Raw genomic sequence first — 21,624 nt, forward strand, 5'->3', positions numbered from 1 at the left:
GGAGAGAGCATGTAAAAAGGAAGGAAAAGGGTTAGCTTCAGGAAACTTGAAAGGGGAAAGTTAGCCTCATTTGGTTTTACCTACATGAGAGCTATATGACACCCAACCTGAACCCTTGATGGTTGAAGTCTTATTTATTACAAAGGCATAGAATTTTTAAAAATGGAATATATATGTTTTATATACTAAAGAACCATTTCCCTACTGTCCTACTTATACTTTCTCTTTACATGCTCCTTGAACTCTGGGGAAAACTATGTACTCTTTTCAATTGTATTTTTAGACTAAGGTTTATCATTGGGTAGAAGTTAGGACACACTGACTCAAAATGTCAGGCTGTTTTCCAGGGAACTCCTTGGAGTATGGTCTGTTGACCTGCTGTAAGACATCCCATCAGTCTTTGTGGTTGCTGCTGGAAAAGCAGGAGGTGCAAATTGTAGGTCCAGATTCTCAAAAGCTAGTTTCAGAAGGTCCATGCAGCAATCTTATAGACTTATTTTAAATTTTTTTTTTTTTTTTAATTTATGATAGTCACACACAGAGAGAGAGAGAGAGGCAGAGACACGGGCAGAGGGAGAAGCAGGCTCCACGCACCGGGAGCCCGACGTGGGATTCGATCCTGGGTCTCCAGGATCGCGCCTGGGCCAAAGGCAGGCGCCAAACCGCTGCGCCACCCAGGGATCCCTAGACTTATTTTAAAAGTAATCATCAGGACATATTCTGTTAAAAATTAGGGAATAGTGGATCTGAACTTTAATCTCTACATGCCTGTCCACCATTGTCATTTCCAGTTTCTATGAGCTGTGATGAATTCCCAAGGATGACATTTGTACAGTGGTATGCTGATAAGGGTTTTAAACTGGCTTTCCAGGGAAAATAGCTCTGATTTGTATTGTTCGACAATTTCCATGGTATAAATATTCACATGTGGCCCATTTAAAGCTACTGATAGGAAGTCATAGAAGGCAGGGTTAGGACAAGAATATACAACTATGTAGTATTTCTAGAATACAGATACAGTTGAAGTTTTAAAAACCCTTATAAGTACACATAAAAATATAGTAAAATAATTAGGAACTGATGAATTTTGGCTATTAATGAATTTATTTTTAATATAATTTACATAAGTTTATATAATTTAATTTTAGTAGTGACTGTGTTTATTATCTAGCTTACAAAATTCCAGCAAATATAAAATTGATTCTCATGAGGCACTGGAAATTAGTACCAGCTCACCACTGGCCTCCAGAAAGTGAAGCCTGGATTTATGAATTGAAGAAAAATCCAAGCCCATAACATCAAGCAATAGGTACTATGCAAAATCTGTGCTTGTGGGCAGAGATGAAACTAACCAGGGTAGTATGATAGGGTTGGGGAATAAACCCAGAACCACATTTTTAGATTCCTGCCTATAAGGCAGATGTTACCAAGTAGTGATCTAGAGATATATTCTGTTGAGTTCCAGTGCCATTGGGCCAGCTTGTCCATTCCTCATGGCAGAAATCTGCTAGATATGAGTGGTGGCTGCCACCTTTGGGAAAGATTCATGAACTCCTATTTACCACTATTCAAAACATTCTTTGTTGTCTCTTGCCCATGGCTTATTTCACTCATGTACATACCTTTGAAATTTGGAGTTCTTCAAAATCAGTACTTCACTAAATGCACATCTGAAGGGGCTTCTGCTTCATGGCTTTAAGTAACATTTGCATGCTAATGACTCCTACATTTATATCTCCAGATTGGACTTCTCTCCTGAACCACAGACTCTTATATCTCACTGCCCACTCACCATATCTACTTGGATGTTAATGAGCATCCCAAACCTAACATATTCAAAACTTAACTGCTTCTGCCATAGTCTTCACCAGCTCAGAAAATGACTACTCCATTCTTTTTCAGCTTCCTGGGAAAAACTCATAGCCTCATTTTGACTCTTGTTTCTCTCTGTCCCAATCCTACTCATCAGTAAATCTTGTCAGCTCTACTTTCCAAATCCACCAGTAACTGCCTTTTTCTTTTTAATTACATCCAACATAGCTTCCATAATCTCTCCCCAAGTTATTGCAATAATCTCCTACTTCTGTCCTCATCCACCTACAGCCCATTCCCACAGCAGCCAGTGTGAGCCTTTCACAATATGATTTGAGTCATGTATTTTCTCTGGTGAGAAACTTCAGTGTCTTCCATTACACTTCGAGTAATGTGAGTCTTCAAGCATTTGCTTCTGCTTTTGCTTATCTGGATATTCCTTCCCAGATGTTCCTATAGCTCTTTTTCCTATCCTGTTGGCTTCCAAATGTGATCTCCTGACCTCTCTTGAAAATTGCAACCTCCATCAAAATCTCCCATTTTAACTGTTTTCTCCATGACACTTACCATCATATGAAAGATGATAAATTTTTTCTTATTTTCTTCCTGCTAAAATTTAACCTTCTTGAAGGCAGAGATTTTTCTGTTTTGCTCACTGCCAAATCCCCAGCACCTAGAAATGATGCTTATTATAGTAGGGACTCAGTAAATAAGTTGAGAGAATGGATATCCTGCTAGTAGGTACAGAGATATTTCAACACAATTAGGGAGAAGAAGTAGGATGGGATTGTGAAAAAAGTTAAAAAAAAAAAAAAGGAGTTAAGGGAGTAGTAGGAAAATAGGGCATTCCATTAGGCATCTGAACCTAATCTCTACAGGTTTCCTACTGAGGGTCAAAGAAGGTCATGGAACTCTAGAAAACTCTAACTCTCTTGGTATGGAATAAGGGAGTATATAAAGACAGACTACTTGCTATCCTAGAAAGATTACGTTTGAAGTCAGGTAAATGCTGTTGCTGCTCTTAACTCTTATTTTCTTGGTTATGTGACATAATCCTTCTGAGCTCCTAGTTCTCCTCTCCCTTTTAAGCAGTTAGCTTCTCTGGCATCTTTTAACCCCTTGGTCTCTTAAATGCTATCTCCAGCACCCTCTTCTCTAGCCTGATCAGACCACTTTTTTCATCTCCATGATTTTTCTCATGCTACTTCCTCAGACTGATTAAAACAGACAATACAAACTCAGTCCCACTCTCTTTTCAGATTAAACTGCCTTGGGTTCCCATGGTCCTTTCTTACCCATCTCTCTCATATCTTGAAGATATCATTGGAAAGTGTGAGACTTGGGACGCCTGAGTGGCTCAGCAGTTGAGCCTCTGCCTTCAGCAGAGGGTGTGATCCCAGGGTCCTGGGATCGAGTCCCATATTGGGCTCCCTGCATGGAGCCTGCTTCTCTCTCTGTGTCTCTGCCTCTCTCTCTGTGTCTCTCATGAATAAATAAATAAAATCTTTAAAAAAGATTTGCTGAAAAAAGGAAAGTGTGAGACTTAGAGCTGAGTCCATCATGGGATCACTTCATAGCCATGTTGACTTGAATCAATCCCTTAAACTTTCTAAACTTCAATTTTCTTGTGTAGACAGTAGAAGGCATTAGAGATGGGCAGGCAGAAAGACCTAGTCATTCTGGTGACAGATTCCTAAGGTTATATTGCAACTCTACTTTTAGCTGAGTAAAGGAGCAAATGAATATCTCCAAGCCTTGATGTCTTCCTCAACAAAAGTATGAATAATAGTACCCATTTCCTAGGGTTGCTGTGAGGATTTGTTAAGGTATACAGCACCGACACACTATTACATGGTAAGCACTCAGTCCAGGTTAATTATTACCATTATTATTATGAGGCTTTTGTAAAGACTCAAGGACTATGTATGTGTGCTGGACATCTATTTGCCTCTTCTAGATCTGCCTCCCAACTTTCTGCAGCCTAATTTATGCTGGGTCTAAACTGAGCTCAGAGGCATCTATCAGAGGCATCTTTGTCCTCTGACTCCAGTCAGACCAGTGGAGACATAAGGAGATGGGCTGCCTCCCTGGGAAGGCTCCACTGGTCAGCTCTCTGCTGATGGCCCCAGCTCCTATTGGATGGCTCTCTCCACAGAGCTCTCTGTTCTCTCTCTCTCAGAGCTAGTAACCATTCTCTCCTTTTGATAATGACTTCCTGCTATTATGAGCTCTGGGGTACTATACTATATTGGTTTTCCTTGACTCTGTCTGCTTCCTTGTTTGTAAGTAGTCCCTTTATTAAATTCTGCACAGTTTGATCATGTGAACCGTTTCTTACCTGAAATTCAGTTGATATAATGTACATCAGGGTATTTTTTTTTTTAAGATTTTATTTATTCATGAGAGACACAAAGAGAGAGAGAGAGAGAGAGGCAGAGACACAGGCAGAGGGAGAAGCAGGCTCCATGCAGGGAGCCTGACATGGGACTCGATGCCGGGTCCCCAGGATCAGGCCCTGGACAGAAGGCGGCACTAAACCAGGCTGCCCCATCAGAGTAATTTGTGAAGTTACAACACACATGCCTTTAGCCTTCATGCTTATTTTTCTTTGCATCCTGAGCAACTAGTAGCAGTATTTAAACACTTACAAGAATAATTTTTTTTAAAAATCCGTTGTTCCATGGCAGCCTGGGTGACTCAGCAGTTTAGCGCCGCCTTCATCCCAGGGCATGACCCTGGAGATCTGAGATCGAGTCCCACGTCAGGCTCCCTGCATGGAGCCTGCTTCTCCCTTTGCCTGTCTCTCTCTCTCTCTCTCTCTCTCTCATAAATAAATAAATAAATAAATAAATAAATAAATAAATAAATCTTAAAAATATCATGAAAATCCATTGTTCCAGATTTTAAAAACTGTACTGTCTACAAAATATCTCCTAGATATCCCTTAGGAACCTCCACCTCAACATGTCTACCACTGATTCATCATCTACCACCTTGTCAACCTGCTCCTCCTTTTGTATTCTTAAACATTGTTGTTAAGAATATCACCACCATTCTGACTACCCATGTGAAAACCTTGAGTCATGTTAGCCTCTCCCTAGGACCTCATGTCCAATATGTATAAGGGGAAGGCAAATATCAAGAAAACTGGATAAAGTAGCATTGATCTGTGTACCATTTACTCCTTTTTCACAACTATTTCTTCAGTTACACTTTCCAGCATAGCTGTGATCACAATTGCTATCATCTGATAAATCTCTTATAACTTTGTTTTATCCCTTCGGACAATAAAGGATAAAAATATCCTCACTAGAGGGTAGTGATTTTTGAAGGTTTAAGTGTGTCTTATTCATTGTTTATTCTGAGCACAATTCTGAGCTTCTGGCACATAGTAGATATTCAACAAGTGAATGAATAAAAGATGGAGAAAGAATTAACTTTCTCTGGAAAAAAACTATGTTCTGTTTCTGAATCTTTGTGATACAAGATTAGAAACAAGTAATTTAAAAGGCACTGATATTTTGCAGAATGACACTTCTCATTCTTACTAGGTGTTCTTGGCTAAACCTTTTGTAAGAAGTTTAGCATCTCTCGTCAGCACCAAAGGACAAAAACCATTACCAGGTGCTAAGTTCACCTTTGCAAGGTGAATACCTTAGAGCCATTGGAGAACTAGAGATGCTTATGTTGCTCCACAAGACTTTGCCTCTGTGACTTCCCTCTAACACCCTCATTCTCTGGCCTCTTTGTCTAAGCTTCCAGGTTAAAGTCCTCTTGCTATTGTCACCTGTTTGCTTGAACCATAGTTTTTTCCAGCTGTTAGCTGTAGTGCAGTAACCATTTAAAGGCCTATCACACTTCCTCCTAGAGATAATTGATTCTAATGAGGCATGAAAGAATCCATTGGAATAAGTAGTAGACAAGTTTCAGTTTCTTTTCCTAAAAAATAAAATTCTTAAATTTGATCATGTGTGAAAGTAAGCCATTTTAATGAAAGGAACTGATTTTAAAAAATCATCTTTTGTCATTAAACTCTCTGAACAGAGAGGGTAGTTGGGCCAAGGCAACGTAATTGAGATTCATGTTTATTATTCCTTTGGTCCTGCCCTAATGGATTCATGAGAATTGACTATAATGAACAAACAATGGTTCTGATGAATGAGTTTATTGGTTAATTCATAAAACATATGGCAGGCTTCCTCTGCCAGAAGTATTTGGGCAAAGGAAAAGCAAATGAAAATCAAGAATAAATAAATGATATGACATGAAAACAATGTTTTGAAGCAAACTAGAAAGGTCAACTAATTAGGATTTTATTGATCTGGAAAAAAGAAAATCCCAGTTCGATTCTAAGCACATTTATATAAAGCTCAGTTTAAATTGAATGTAAAGACTGTTTCATTAAAACCCAATGGAAGCTGCCCCAATTCTCACATTCTTCTCTATGTTATCACAGTTTTGCTCTATAAAATGCATGCTACAAAATTAATGAGTGCTATACAGAAGAAGTAGTTACCATCTTCATATTAGTCTAGACAAGTATGCCTATGCTGTTTTATTTTTAAAAAACTCAAAAACACAATGATTTAACAAAAAATTATTTCTGTCTCATTCAAAGTGTACTGCCACTCCAGGTAATTCTTTGATTTTGTTTTACTTCCATTGTAACATGTACTTCCAAGATGATTGATCAGTTTATCAGAGAAGATGGTGGTAAAGGATCTTCTACCAATAATTAAATACTCTAGCCAAACTATGTCACATAATACCTGTCACATAATAATAACAAAATTCTTTGATTTTGTTTTACTTCCATTGTAACATGTACTTCCAAGATGATTGATCAGTTTATCAGAGAAGATGGTGCTAAAGGATCTTCTACCAATAATTAAATACTCCAGCCAAACTATGTCACATAATACCTGATGTCAAGGACTCAGAACCATTACCATAACACAAAATGCTATAGAACTGCAATAAGTACTGCCTCAATTCCCTCCAAGTGCAGACCATAGTCAAGATTCTTCTTGGTTTGTATCTTATTCTGCATTGGAGGATGCTATATCTTTACCAGAAGATTATAGTAGGAGGCACCTCCATTTGACCTCTGGTTGCACCATTTCCAGGATGATTAAGTCTGGACAAATTATTGAACTTCTCCAAGTCTCATTTTTCTTATTTGTTAGGTAGGAATAATAGTATCTATTGTATAAGATTGTAAGATTAAAAGGAATGATATATGGAAAGTGTTAGCACTGAATAAGAAGTGAATATATGCTTGGCCATCCCAGAAAGTTCACTCAGACCCAAATATGCACTTGCTATCTATGTATTCATATCTTTCCCATCTACTGATTAATGCCTGTGAGAAAAAGAAATTAAGCAGCATTGGCCAGAGAAGACTGAACTAGGGGACAAGCAAATGTTGGGATCTAAAATCTCAGTGTAGAGACTATGAAGTGTCTGTGTCACTAGATTGAGAGCTGTCTCTGAGTCCTATAAATGCTATACTATAAATGAACTTCAGTAAGAGCTTTGCCAGTTCTTTAAAAACGATGGTGATAGACAATAGGCAATCTAATTCTCTGGAACCAATTCGAAGCTGATTTAAGTTTATTTTGAAATATAAACAATAGTCTATATTTGCCTTGTAGATAAAGCTTACATAAGACATGACTCAAAAGTACGGTTTGCTTTTTAAACTTGCTTTTAGGAAGAGGGATAGCTGTAACTCTATTTAAACAAAGCCCATTATATGAAAAATTGGAATATGTGTAAAATAATTGGAGGTATAATTCCTTACTCTACAACAGGATTCAGGATAGAATCTATTTAAATATCAACATATGCCTTCACTTTAAAACATTTTTATTCATCAAAATTTTCAGAGTACAACTCTAATTGTATGGGTGTCTATGAAAGCTGTGGATCATGACAAGAAGACATTATTTCCCTTCTTCCTTTCTGCGGCTTTCCAAAAGAATTGTGTCAGTATCCAAGTAAGCATAATTGTAGGAATTTAAATTATGATTTCCAACCCTCAGAGAAAAAGATTATTTCTAGAATGACTATATTTTTGAAATGTCTAGTTTTCAACAATAAATGTAATGAAAGAAATAAGTATGGCCTGTAATTAAGGGAAGAAAAAGAAAAAACATAAAAATCTCTAGAAGCTGTTCCTGACAAAGCCGTGATGTCAGATTTACTAAACAAAGACTTTAAATGGTTTAGATGTATTGAAAGTACAAAAGGAAACCATGTCTGAAGAACTACAGGAAAATTTGAGAACAAAATCACCAAACATGTCAATAAAGACATAGAAAGTATAAAAAGATACTCAGAAAGTCTGGAGTTGAAAAGTATAGTAACTGAAATGAGAAATTCTATAAAAATTCTGAGCAGATTTGAGCTAACAAAATAGAGGAGCAGTGAACTTGAAGGTAGTTTACTCAGTCAATGGAACAGAAAGAAAAAACACATAAAAGTGAACAGAGCCTCAGAGAATTAGTGGACCACCATCAACTGTACCAACATAGGTATAATGATAATCTCAGAAGGAGAGAAAAGATATAAGGAAGCAGAATATTTGGAGAAATAATGGCTGAAACTTCCCAAGTTTGATTTAAAAAAACTAACCTTCACACCCAAGAAATTGAATGAATTACAAATAGGATAAACCAATGAGATCCCCACCAAGATAAATCATAATAGAACTATTGAAAGTCAAAGATAAGGAAAAATCTTGAAAGCAATAAGAAAAGACAAACCAATTTTAAAAATGAGCTAAGGATCTGAATAGAAATTTCTCAAAATAATACATACAAATGGCCAATAAGCACATGAAAAGATGCTCAATACCATTAGCCAATTAGGGTAAACCAAATCAAAACCAAAATGTATAAACATCCAACAAGATGGCTAGAATTAAAAAGGCAGGCAAATACAAGCACTGGCATAGATGTAAAGAAATTGGAAGCCTCAAATTTTGCTGATATAAAAGTAAAATGGTGTAGCCATTACAATTTAGCAGTTACTCTAAAAGTCAAGTGTAGAGTTACCATAAATAAGATCTAGCAATCCCATTCCTGTGTATGCCCAAGAGAATTGGAAACATATATCCATATAAAAACTTATACACAAAGGTCAGGACAGCATTATTTGTGGGTTTTTAAAAGATTTTATTTATTTATTTGAGAGAGAGAGTGAGATCATGAGCAAAGGGAAGGGGCAGAGGGAGAGAGAGAAGCAAACTCCCTGCTGAGGAGGGAGCCCAATATGGGGCTGGATCTCAGAACCCTGAGATCATGACATAAGCCAAAAGCAGATGCTTAACTGACTGAGCCACCCAGGTACCCCGTAACAGCATTATTTGTAATAGCCAATAAGTAAAAACAACCCAAATGGTCACGAATTGATGAGTGGAAAAACGAAATGTAGTGTAGTCATACAATGGAATATTATTCAGTCATATAAAAGGAAGGAAGTACTGATGCATGATACGATATAGATGAACCTTGAAAACATTACACTAAGTCAAAGAAAAGAGACACAAAAGATCAGATATTGTGTGATTCCATTTATATGAAATTTCAAAAATAGGCAATTTGGTAAAGACAATTTAGAAAATTGCTTAGTGGTTGCCAGGGGCTAGAAGTGGGGAGGAATATGGAATGAGTGCTAATGGGGACAGAGTCTCTTTTGGGTGTGGAAAAAATGTTTTAGAGTTAGGTAGGTGGTGATTTCATAACCTTGTGAATATACTAAAATACACTGAATTTTACACTTTAAAAGTATGAATTTTTATGGTATGGTATGTGAATTTTTAAAAAACCTATGGAAATATCTAAAAATTTTTTTTAAATAATCAAATAACTTTATAACCTGGAAACAAGCACCACTCTACTAACATTCCTGAGTATTCCATTCCAGTCTCTCTTATATACATATTTTTATTAGATTTGTTTGTGTGTATTATATACTTATATATATAAATCCCCCCCCCCCCCGCCATGGTATTGTGAGGTGTTTTTTTTTTTTAAGGACAAAATATTAAGATATATTCTAAAGGAATCATTTTTTGAAAAAGTCAGCTAGTCTTATGTCAATATTTCAGTTTACACCACTCTGCTGCTTGGGCATAAAATGCATTCTAGGGGCAGGTCTTCACCTTGAAAATGATTTTGAAGAGTGATGAAATTGAGTGTTGAGATTTACTAAGTACCAAGATGTAACAAGAACATTTTTCAGCATGATATCTTTACAAAACTTTTTCTTTCTCCCTGAGCATTCCTTCCTTTTATAAAAGTATCCCTGTTTTTGAGCACAGGTCTGTAGTCAAAGGCTATAAGATAGCTAATGATTAACTGCCTGCCCTGATTACTTGCCAAGCTAATGTTATACAGGAATACTGCATGTTGAATGATAAAAACCTTGGTTACCACACATTAACTCTGGTACAATGTGTATTTTAAATGTTCCCCATTTGAGTAGGAAAGTTCAGTACATTTTAAGTGTTTTTTTTGTTTGTTTGTATTTCACTCAAGTACTAAAACGGCATACCATGCTTTTCCGAGTGTACAAACAACTCCAGTGTCCTAATTTAGTAATAAAAATTAAGAATAGATTAAGACATCAAATTAAGATACAGAAGGATTGTGATCCTTCCCAGGCATTTACATGATATAAAAGATTTTTGAAGCAAAGAATGATTCTTGTAAAATCCTACCCATAGTATAGATATATTTCAAAAGATGGTTTAAGTTAAATATATGGTCTAGCTGCTAGCCATTAGAAAGCATTCATATAATGCTTTGTTTTCTAGGCCCTTGACAGTATTAGATTGATTATCAGTTATAGCATAATAATGGCCCATTTTATTTAGATAATTTAGATAATAATGGCAATTGAAATGCTCATGGTTAAATTTGCTCAAACCCACTCCGGGACTCAATAGCAGCTTGAAAATCTTGGTCCTTTAATTCTCAGGCCTGGTTCTAATGCAGCTGGGTCACAAGGCCTTTATAATAGAACTCATACAAACATATTTTGTGTGAGGCAACTAGTTAGAAAAAATATGACCTTTCAAATTATATCACCATTTTCCACATAAAAGCCATAGCCAGCCTTTTAATTCATGCAACCTTTGGAAGCCATAAAATCGCTCTCCAGGGAGAGTTGTAGATTTGATTGGGTGACTGTTCCTTTAGACTCAGAGTAGGTGGGAGCCAGCCACACACAGCACATCCCAGGAAGTATTGAAATCCACTCAACATGGTGAAATTTGCTGCCTGAAGAAGACTTGTTTGAGCCTGCAATGGACTTCCTAAAGACAGAGTTATTTATGCTGGCTAAAGGTTTAATCTTTATCTCTTGATTGCAAACCAAAGAAAACTTTTAGACTTGCCAAATACCTAGAGAGGAATGTTTCATAACTGTTAACAAATACAAGACCCTATAAATGGAAATGCTAAGAGTATTTATGCATAAAAATCGAAGTCATCATAAAATAAAATGCTCTATGATGAAAAATAGGTATATTTAATGGAATTTCCATTTTTTAGGCAATATTACCCTCCTTTTATGTTTTTTTTTTTCACCTTGGTTGGTATACTCTTTAATCCCCATCACCTATTTCACCTATCCCCCCATTCTCTCTGGTAACCATCAGTTTGTTCTGTCTACTTAAAGGCCTATTTCTTGGTTTGTCTCTCTCTCTCTATTTCTTTTGCTAGCTTGTTTTGTTTCTTCAATTCCACGTATGAGTGAGATCATATAAGATTTGTCTTTCTCTGACTGACTTATTTTGCTTAGCATTATATTCTCTACCTCTTGCCTCTTGTAAATGGCAAGATTTCATTCTTTGTTATGGCTGAAAAGTACATCTATCAAAGGACTCTTGGGCTGCTTCCATAGTTCGGCTATTGTAAATAATGTTCCAATAAACATAGGGGTGCATTTATCTCTTTGAGTTAGTGTTTTTGGATTTTGGGGGTAAATACCCATCCCAACAACACTGCAAGGAGGTTCCTTTTTCTCTGTCTTTGCCATACCAAAACTAAAGCTGGGATTTCTATCTTTTAGTAGGGTAGTTTTACTTTAGAACTTGGTGAATGGCTGGTTAAACAAAGGAAAAAGCAGAGGGCTTGAAAACTGTCTATTTTAATATCTTAAAAAGTTATCCTGTTTTTGATATGAAGTCTTCTTTATACTATAGCTGCCTTGTAGGAAATACTAAAAAGTTGAATGAAGGGAAAAATACAACTAAAAATTTTTTAATTTATGTTTAGTACTTTTTTTAACATAGAGATTTATATATACAGGTGGGATTTTATTTTGTATATATCTTTAAATCTACTTTTGTTCATAGAACCATAAAATATAGCATTCCCTCCATGTAATTACAAATTCTGTGAGACCATCCTTTTAAACTGCTGTTTAATTTTCCAATATAAAAATGTACCATAATTTACTGAAATATTCCATTATTGATGAACATTTAGACAATTTTCCATTTTTTGTATTATAAGTAACAATAGTGAACATCTTTGTGAATAAAAGGTTTTCATGTATTTCAGCTTCTGTTTGGAATTGATGAACAGATAACATACTAACTCACCTTCATCACTGAAGATGAAAATCACCAACAGCCTTTCTTTTTCCTTCAGGTATATTACAGTCTTTTTGCATTTATAATCATTAAATTTGGCTACAAGCCAAGGAATTGGGTTCAGTACTGCATTTTTTACTTGCATATCACTAATATTCCTTAGATTTCTTGGATGATAATTCCTTTGCCTTAACACCACAAAGCCATTTAAGCTATAAAAATGAACTTTGAACAAGAGATAACTAGAAAAATGATCTAACAAAGAAGCAGAGTTAGTTATACTCGACTCTGGTGATTCTGAAGCAGCTTTGAAAATCATTATATCGTATGCTTTATTGCCATAAAGTTTAAACCCTAGTAGGGCCTGAAGGGACAACTTTTCAAATACAGGTTTTCTTGTATAGCTGCCTCCTAGAAATGCCTAGAGTTCTCTAAACTACATTAGAAAACTCACTGGTTTGGGGACATGTAACAATAGCACACAGACTTTCATAACTGGGTGAACAAACAGTTCTTTTCTGTTTCAGGGAAATTTTAAAATGCAAAGCAAGGCCTGCCATCCTCAGAGGCAATATTGGCATCCTGAGAAAATTTTGGCCATCAGATTCCTGAGTGTTTGGCCAACAGCTGTGGCCAAAATGGATAATTGTACCTAGTTAAATATAGTTCTCTCTGACATCACACATCATAGAGGAAAGCAGCACCACACATTTTTCTTCAAAGAGGGTGAATTCGTATAGATGATTCAGAATCAAGGAATGAAAATGACAACAGACATTCAGATGCAACACTGAAAACAAAAATCTCTCCAAGTTTGTTGGCTAAAGAGACAGTAGAAAATTCCCAAGTAGAATGGAGAGACGTGACTCCTGTGGTTAGTGACAAGGAGTCATTTGCAGCACCACCAGAAAGTAAAGGGGAGGCAACAGAGCAAGGCCCTGTTACGTCTGTTTACTAAGCTCTGTAGGCTTCACCAGCTATCATGTAGTCTTTTTATGGAAACTAGATAAACAACATGCGTCACTGTGGCCATTTCACTCTATCAGTGAAGTAGGAAGAAGAGTTCTATGAACTGTAGATATCTGTAGTATCTAAGTCTCACCAAGCAATTATTAGACAAAAGAAAGAAATTGAAATGTATTCTGCCAAAGACTGAATTTTTTTAAAATTTTATTTATTTATTCATGAGAGACACAGAGAGAGGCAGAGACATAGCGGGAGAAACAAGCTCCTCACAGGATGCCCAATGTGGGACTTGAGCCATGGACCTGGGATTACACCCTGAGCTGAAGGCAGACCCTCAACTGCTGAGCCACTCTGGTGTCCCAAGACTCAATTTTTAAAAAACAAATCAAACAGAAAAATATTTCTAAACATACAGAGCCTACCAAATGTTCCCAGGGGCATCCGTGTGAGTATAACACCCTCCCTATCATCCCCCATGTTTGGGGTTTTCCAGGTCAACTTTCTATCCCCAACTCAGAAACACTTCTAGGAACTCTAATCCTCCCAAGATTTAAAATATCTGGACCTGTGTCTCCTACTACAGTCTTGTGCTTTAGGCATAGAAAGGAGAGGAATGAGGGCAGAGGATGTCTACCCTCTCTTCAACTCTACCTTCCTCTAATGTCTGCTTATCAACAGTTGTTGATTGAGGAGTTGGTATATTGTGGGCTTGCTTCTTTTTGTGCTTGCTGAGTTGTTTTTTGTTTTTGTTTGTTTATGTGCTTGCTGAGTTTTGATGGATCCTTACCCTTCCTTCTCATCCCTCTTCTTGGTGATTTCAGGTTATTTAACAGGATATATCCCTGAGGGGATTGGGGTGTGTAGGAATGAACATAATGTGGTGTGCATAATGTGGAACAGGCCGATACCTACTTATGTAATAATGGAAAGGGAAATGGGTTTGGAGTCAATCAGGGTCAGAATCCTGGAGACACCATTTACACAGACAGTTCTTTTAAGCTTGAATGTCAGTTTTCCTTAAAATGCACCTAGTAACATCCAATGCAAGGAACTTCTGGATATACTAAGTAAACTAATGCACGTGAAATGATTGTTAAGTTATAGATGGTCAGTCTTGGGGTTAGTTTCCTTCCCTCTCCTACTCAGTTTTCTATCTTCCTAGACCCTCTTTCATAGCATATCTGACACAGACAAACCAATTAGTGGCTGTTGACTGAATGAACTAGTGTGAATATGCTGATAAATAGGCTCTGTTTGCAAATATGTATAGTGAAATCCCCTTTGTGATCAGCCCAAATTCTTGATGTGCTCGGGGACTTCCTTGGGCTCCAGAATTCTCCAAGCAGGCAGCAAGAGGGAAATGAGATGTATGCTATTGTTGTTTTTTACGTGGGTCAATGTATATAAGTACCCTATCAAGTAGATTTTTGCACAGAGTAGATTTATACTAATTTTCTATTTCTAGGGAAGAGTTTCTCATATTATATTCTTCTGTGCTTACTAGAAAAGCCTTAAATAGCATGATCTCTGCTAACCTCTCCATCCCATTTCCTGTTATCTTGCCTCCCTTCCAGTACTTCAACACCTTCTAAATTAAATTTTAAATAATTCTCAGTGCTTCCGCATGAGTCATTCCTTCATTGATTCATCTTTCCCTCAATCCCTCCACCCACTATCAATTAACTAATCCTTTAGTCAATGGTTACTTCTGGGAAGACTTTCCTAAAATCACCTTTCCCCTTTTCATGGTTCTCTGGACTTTTCCTTTTTCATCTACCATGTTTAAAATCTTATTGTCTGCTAGTTTGGTTGCTGTCTTCCTCTCTAAATTCTCATCTTCATGAGAGCAGAATGGACATCTCTTTTGCTTTCTTTTGTGTTCCTTTAGTACTCCACATTTCCTGGCACATAGTAGATGTTTTAAAATATGTGTTCAAGGAATGAGTAAGGAGAGAAAGATACTTCATTAATTCACACTTTCCTCTTCTTCAAGTAATACTCTTCTCAGTAAGAAATGGTTGGATATATTTCCCACAGCATCATTTTATATAATTTGGGGAACCTGAAGATGACTATTTCTATCTGAACTTTTGGTGCCTAATGTTGTTGAAAACCAGCTTCTCATAATAAAATACAACCAAATTTCCAGTGGGCAAACATAGGAACTATAGGAGGAAACACCCTTTTTAAAAAGGCAAGTTCTGTGGGTCATTCACTTCTGATGAGCCACAGAAGCAATTTATTTATTATCTCCAATTTTATTAACACCTACCCATGACTTTTTAATAAGGATACAACTATATACTTCTGATTTCCTCAGAATCTTTATGATGTTATAGGTGCAGGTACACTCCTTCAGTAAATACAAAATTATTCATAAGGTGTATAACATCACAGAAAGTTTGTCAAAGAAAATTTTAAAAGGTAACTAGAGTGCAATTGCTTGAGTGGTGTTACTAGGTTACTATTCAGTAAACCTTCCACTTATCTTGGGCTTCTGGTGTTTTCAATTCCATTTAACGAGGGTTGGAGCTACCTTGATGTGTCTAGCCCTGTAATTTATTAAGAGTCTGGCCAGAAGGGTGGTTATTCATAATAACAGGAGGCTGAGTGTGTTTTTTAAAAACCTACAGCTAGAGAAATGAACCAAATTATCAAGAAGGACAGTGGAAGGAAGTTTTGAATGACTTATTTTGATTTTTTTTCTTAGTATCTGACTGCATGTAATTTTTCAGAATACTCACCCTACCAGTATAAATTGGAAAATTGATAACTGTTCATGGTATTAACATTTTAAACTATAAGACACATATATTGTGTCCCTAAATGTTGTCTGTTAGCACAGGTAGAAGAAAATTGAATGGTATGTTTTTCACTTGTTCAAGTTATTTGCTTATTAAAATGGAACAATGGCAGCACAGCTTTCTCAGAAATATAAGAAGAACCATCCATAGACTTTCATAAAACATGAATATTGAGTGATATAAATGGAACATAAAAATAGCTATGGACTTTGATCTTCATATAGGTCTAACAGAGCTGTAAAAAAAAATAAAAGAAACTCAGTAAATAAGAAGAGTGATTCATTTATTAAGGCAGGAAATCTTATGTATCTTTTAGCAGCTAATATCTGTCAGAGATAGCACTGGGAGCAAGGAGGAAGAGGAATTAAAACTGTGGAAGAATAGAGAGGGATGCTGAACTCTGGGAGTCAGACCTCCAAATTAAATACTTCTAGTAATGTTGGGCAGGTGTTTTCATAGATAAGCAAAGGACTAAGAAAACACAGCAAGAATTCTAATGCTTCCCGGAGGAGTTCAGAGGGGCTTCAGAAAACAGCCTTGAACGGGCAATCAGAAATGGGTGCATATTTCTCTACTGAAATATCCATAGGGTACTAAGACAGTCTACTGCACTGCTGCACTGAAAGCTTGATGAAAGAAAATCAAACAAATCTGAGAACAGATCGCTATTATAAATTACCTGACGTAAGCCTTTCTATGTGGACCTCAGGTTCACACAACTAAATCCAAGATAACATTAACAACCACAACAGTTACTACTACTGCTATAACTAACATTCATTCATGATCTATTAAAAATTACCATTTATTAAATATTAAAAATCTATAGTATGTAATGCTAGGTACCAGTCTTTAATTTCTATAGCCAGGTGATGAAAATATCATCCCCACTTAACAGATGAAAACTTTGGGATGAAGGGAGGTTAAGTAAATTGTCTAAGTTATACAGTCAGGAGTGGTGGAATGAGGATTCAAATTAGAGTCTGACTTCAAGGTGTATGTTTCTACTTTCTTTCAATCCAGGAAAGTATTTAAGAAATTAAGGTTTTAAAGGCATGAGACAGATAAGATGACAGGTTCTCTTCAATTAACAGTGAAGATATGTGATGCACTGAAGCAAGAGGCAGAAGTAGAATGTGCCTGGAAGTGGCAAACATGGTTCTTTTATTCTGGAAAATTTCAAACAGCAAAAAAAGGCATACTATAGTAAAACAAACCCATGCACTCATCACCTGCTTTCAGCAATTATCAACATTTTGCCAGTTCTGTCTTATCTCCCCCAACTTTGTTTTTTACTTGAGTATTTAAATGCAAATGCAAGATATCAAATCTTTTTTTTTCTCCTATAAATACTTCAATATGTATCTCTATTTGAAAAGGATATTTTCCCTCTGTTACCATCATAGACATATTTGAAAAGTATTATTCTCTTTAAATAGAAAATGATACGACTTGAATGTTTTCAAAATTAAAATATAGCTCATATAAGAATAAAAATAACAAAAAAACTTTTAGCTATACTATTTAACATGTAAAGTCATATTGACATTACTCAAATCACATGCAAATAAAGTGATTCTGAATGATCAACTTTTGATTATTTTAGGGACACATAATTTATAGGTGTAAGGAAGCAGAAATCCTTCATTGACTCGATGAATGAGGACATGTATTGAACAGTGAAATACAGCTTAAAAATGTGTCTTGTGAAAATACATAAGACATAATTTAAAAATCCTGCTCTTTAAACATATTAGACAAGAAGAAAATATACAAACACAAAATAAATAATGCTAGAAAACACATAGGTGTTCTCATTCAGCTGTATTAAAACAATAAAAGGGGGTTCCTGGGTGTCTCAGTCAGTTAAGCGTCTTCCTTCCACTCAGCTCATAATCCTAGGGTCTGGGATTGAGCCCTGTGTCAGGCTCTCTGTTCAGCAGGGAGCCTGCTTCTCCCTCTCCCTCTGCTTCTGCTGTTCTGCCTACTTGTGTGTACCCATGTGCTCTCTATCTCTCTCTCTGTCTGTCAAATAAATAAATAAAATCTTTAAAATAAATAAATAAATAAAACAAAAAAGAAAGAGCTAGAATAAATTCAACTACACATTTATTCTAGTCAATATTTATGTCAATACATGTGTCATTTTTATAAGCAAGTTTCTTTTCCTCTTTCAAAACCATTCAGCTATAATGCCCATCTCACAATCACCTGTACCCCAGTTGTGTAGATCAAAGTCTCAAGTCATTATGTTAAACAAGGAGCCAAGCTCTAACAAACATAATTGAATCATGATAAAAATGGATAATTGGTTAAATAGTTTACTGGCCCAACTTATGCACAAGGAAAATAAAGCATAAAATATAATTTTGCCAGAATATCACAGTAGAGCCTTCATAAAGGGTATTGAGGCTAGGTCTACAAAAATTTAGCCAAATTGGACTGGAAATCAATAACAAAATAAACAAAATCCATGTTTCTGATTAGTACATTGCTTGCCAGTAGCTCCACTAGCAGCTAGAACCCCCAGCATTTTCCTCCACTGATCTTGAGGCCATCTTTTCAAACAAAAATGCTCTTGAAAGGCCCCAAAGTCAGTTCCTACAGGCATATGCTGACTCAGTGAAGAAAGGCCAGCCAAGCACCACTGAAAGCTCACCTGGTTGAGGATCCATGAGCTGGTCAGTTCACCTCTGATGTGAGAAAAAGAACAGTTCGTTTCTTCTCTAATTAGATACTAGCAAACTAAATGAGTAGATTCATAAGAGTAGGCTATCATTTTACCACCTGGATGAGAAAACGAGAGATGCCAGAGATATGATTCTTCAGCAAATTGGCTACAGCTGCCAAATTGCAGATTTAGGCAGCCCAAGACAGCAACTATACAACAGAATATCTGTGTTAGACCTAAAATTTTCCTGAAACATGTTTTTATATATCTTCTGCTGCAATCATCAGGTATGTTCGCGTATATGCTAAGAAGTGCAGATTGGGTATTAGTTTGTCTTTCTAACTGGATTGAGTCAGTCAAAGGGCACTGAAAGGATTGACTCATTTAAAGTTCATGACTTTAACTTTTCTGTGCCTCAACTTTTTCATCTGTAAAATGAATAAGACAGACTAATATCTTTCTAACAGTACCTTCTACTTTGAGCTGAAAATAAATAAAATGCATTTTAAAAATTAAACATGCAAACTATAATTTTTATCGTGGATGACTTTCCTCTTTAAGCTATTTTTTGGTCTCATTTTCTTGTGTTTTGTACCTACTTTTGTAGCACAGGACTTCTTAATATTTTACACATAAAGGAAAATTGGTCAAATGTAATGGTTAAAACAATCAGATGTTAGTCTATGAAGGTGCTTAAATCTTCAAGATCAATAATATTTTAAGTAACAAGCTCAAAGAACATGTAATTAATGAACAAAATAAATATAATCTCAAGAAATAGATAATTTGCAACTTTCTTGGGTTTAGTATGTGTAAACTTCTTTTTGGACTTCAGGAAAAAGATGCAGCAAAAGTAATTATTGTACACATCACATGTTGATTTTAGACTTCACTAAAAAATGTGATTAGAGTTTGGTTCACAAAATGTTAACAGAGAAATTGTTTTAATATCTGGTAATTTTCATTGAGTAAAAAGTTTAGGGAAGTAAGAAAGACTAATGTCCTTTTTGTCCTTTATATTCTATTCCTCCCCATTCTGTCCTTGTATATATGTATTAGGGGAGGATGAGGGATAATAGGAGGAAAGCTTTATTTTAAAAGGACTATTTTTTCTGGACAATTTCCAATCTAAATTCCTAAGGAAAAAAATGTTTTCTGTGGAACTTCTACTTTGTAGATACTAGTTTCTACTGTTATTCTCAGAACAGCACAGTGATTTGGTGTGTTCACTCTGAAATTAGACTTACTGAGTTTGTATCTCTGCTTCACCACTGAACTAGATATGTTACAGAGATCAAATTATTTAGCAATTCTGTTTCCATAATCTGATCCATGGAGTAGGAATAATGTGAAGTGGTTATGAAGGTTCAATGAGCTAATACAGTATAATTGCTCAATAAGTTTTACTTATTCCAGATATGTTGCACATTAAATAAAACCTCTGTTTGCTGTGGAAAGTACTTTAATCTTCTTTGCTATGTTTGAAAATAAGAGATGCTTAAAGTAAAAAGAAATAAAAAAAAAAAAGAATTCTACTAGCTGTAGAAGAAACAGATACTAAATATAACTTAGAATTGAAAGGGAAGACTCCTGGTAAGGAAAGACCTAATCATGTCAGAAGAAAGAATTGCCCATAAAACTTTTCCTTTTTTCTCATGAAACTTGAACTGTTGCTAACAGAGGTCACCTTGGGAAAGCAGAATCCTGCAGGCACTGGTGTAGACACAGTTCTTTTGGAGTACAGCCCAGAGATACAAATCAAAATTATCCAGCTTTCATTCTCTGTAACTTAGTGAGTAATTCCTGAGAACCTAAGTTCTAAGAAATTAGTCAAGAGGGGAATAATCTCTATCAGGTTCATAAAAATGGTCATTGTAATATTATGTATAATAATGAAAAACCAACAAATGACTTAAATATCTCATGGGAGAAAGTCTAATTGATGGAATATTATATCATTAATAAACTCATACATGTAACTTTAATACATAAAAATAAAGCTTAATATTAAGAGAAAAAAGGTCTTGAAAGTGTATATATCACATTACTATAACTGTGTAAACAAGTTATAAATATTTTGTGTAATTATATAATTACAGGCAATAAGGGACTTGGAAGAAAACAACTGGGTTTTGTCTGGAACAATCAAGAGTAAATTTCTTTGAATTGTTCCATATTGATACTTAAAGAATAATACAAAATTAAAGCACAAACATATATGAAATACAACACAAGAACTAATCAATTTGTTTTTAAAAACTGATAGTTTAAATTACTGCTGGAGTTCACTAACTCTTGAAGGATTTTTCTATTGCCTTTCTGCTGGTACACTGTACAACATACATGTGATAGGAAACCTGCATTATGACTTGGTAGGTTTGAAGTGAGAAAATAACTATAAAGAATAGGAGACAGAGTAGAAACCAACATGAACCAAACACCTACTATGTAATATGTAAGCTTTTAAAAATATGACTTCTCATTGGAAATACTATAAGAAAATTATGATTTATTCCAAATTACAAAAATGTATCCAGTACCACTCTAGACAAGCACAATGCTAGCCTCTAGGAATTCCATAAAACTGCAAATGTAGACTGGAAAGAGTATGTGTTCAGTCATAAGTAGATCCTGAATCCTGTCATTGCTGACTTCAGCAACAAATTTCAGCCTCATGCTCAGAAACGTGACTCCACAAAGCACAACTGAGCTGATTGGACCTAAGGATTGGACCGGCAACCTCATGGCAGAAACCAGCAGAATAC

This window comes from Canis lupus, chromosome 12 (assembly GCF_003254725.2).
Source record: "Canis lupus dingo isolate Sandy chromosome 12, ASM325472v2, whole genome shotgun sequence".
Taxonomy (NCBI): domain Eukaryota; kingdom Metazoa; phylum Chordata; class Mammalia; order Carnivora; family Canidae; genus Canis; species Canis lupus.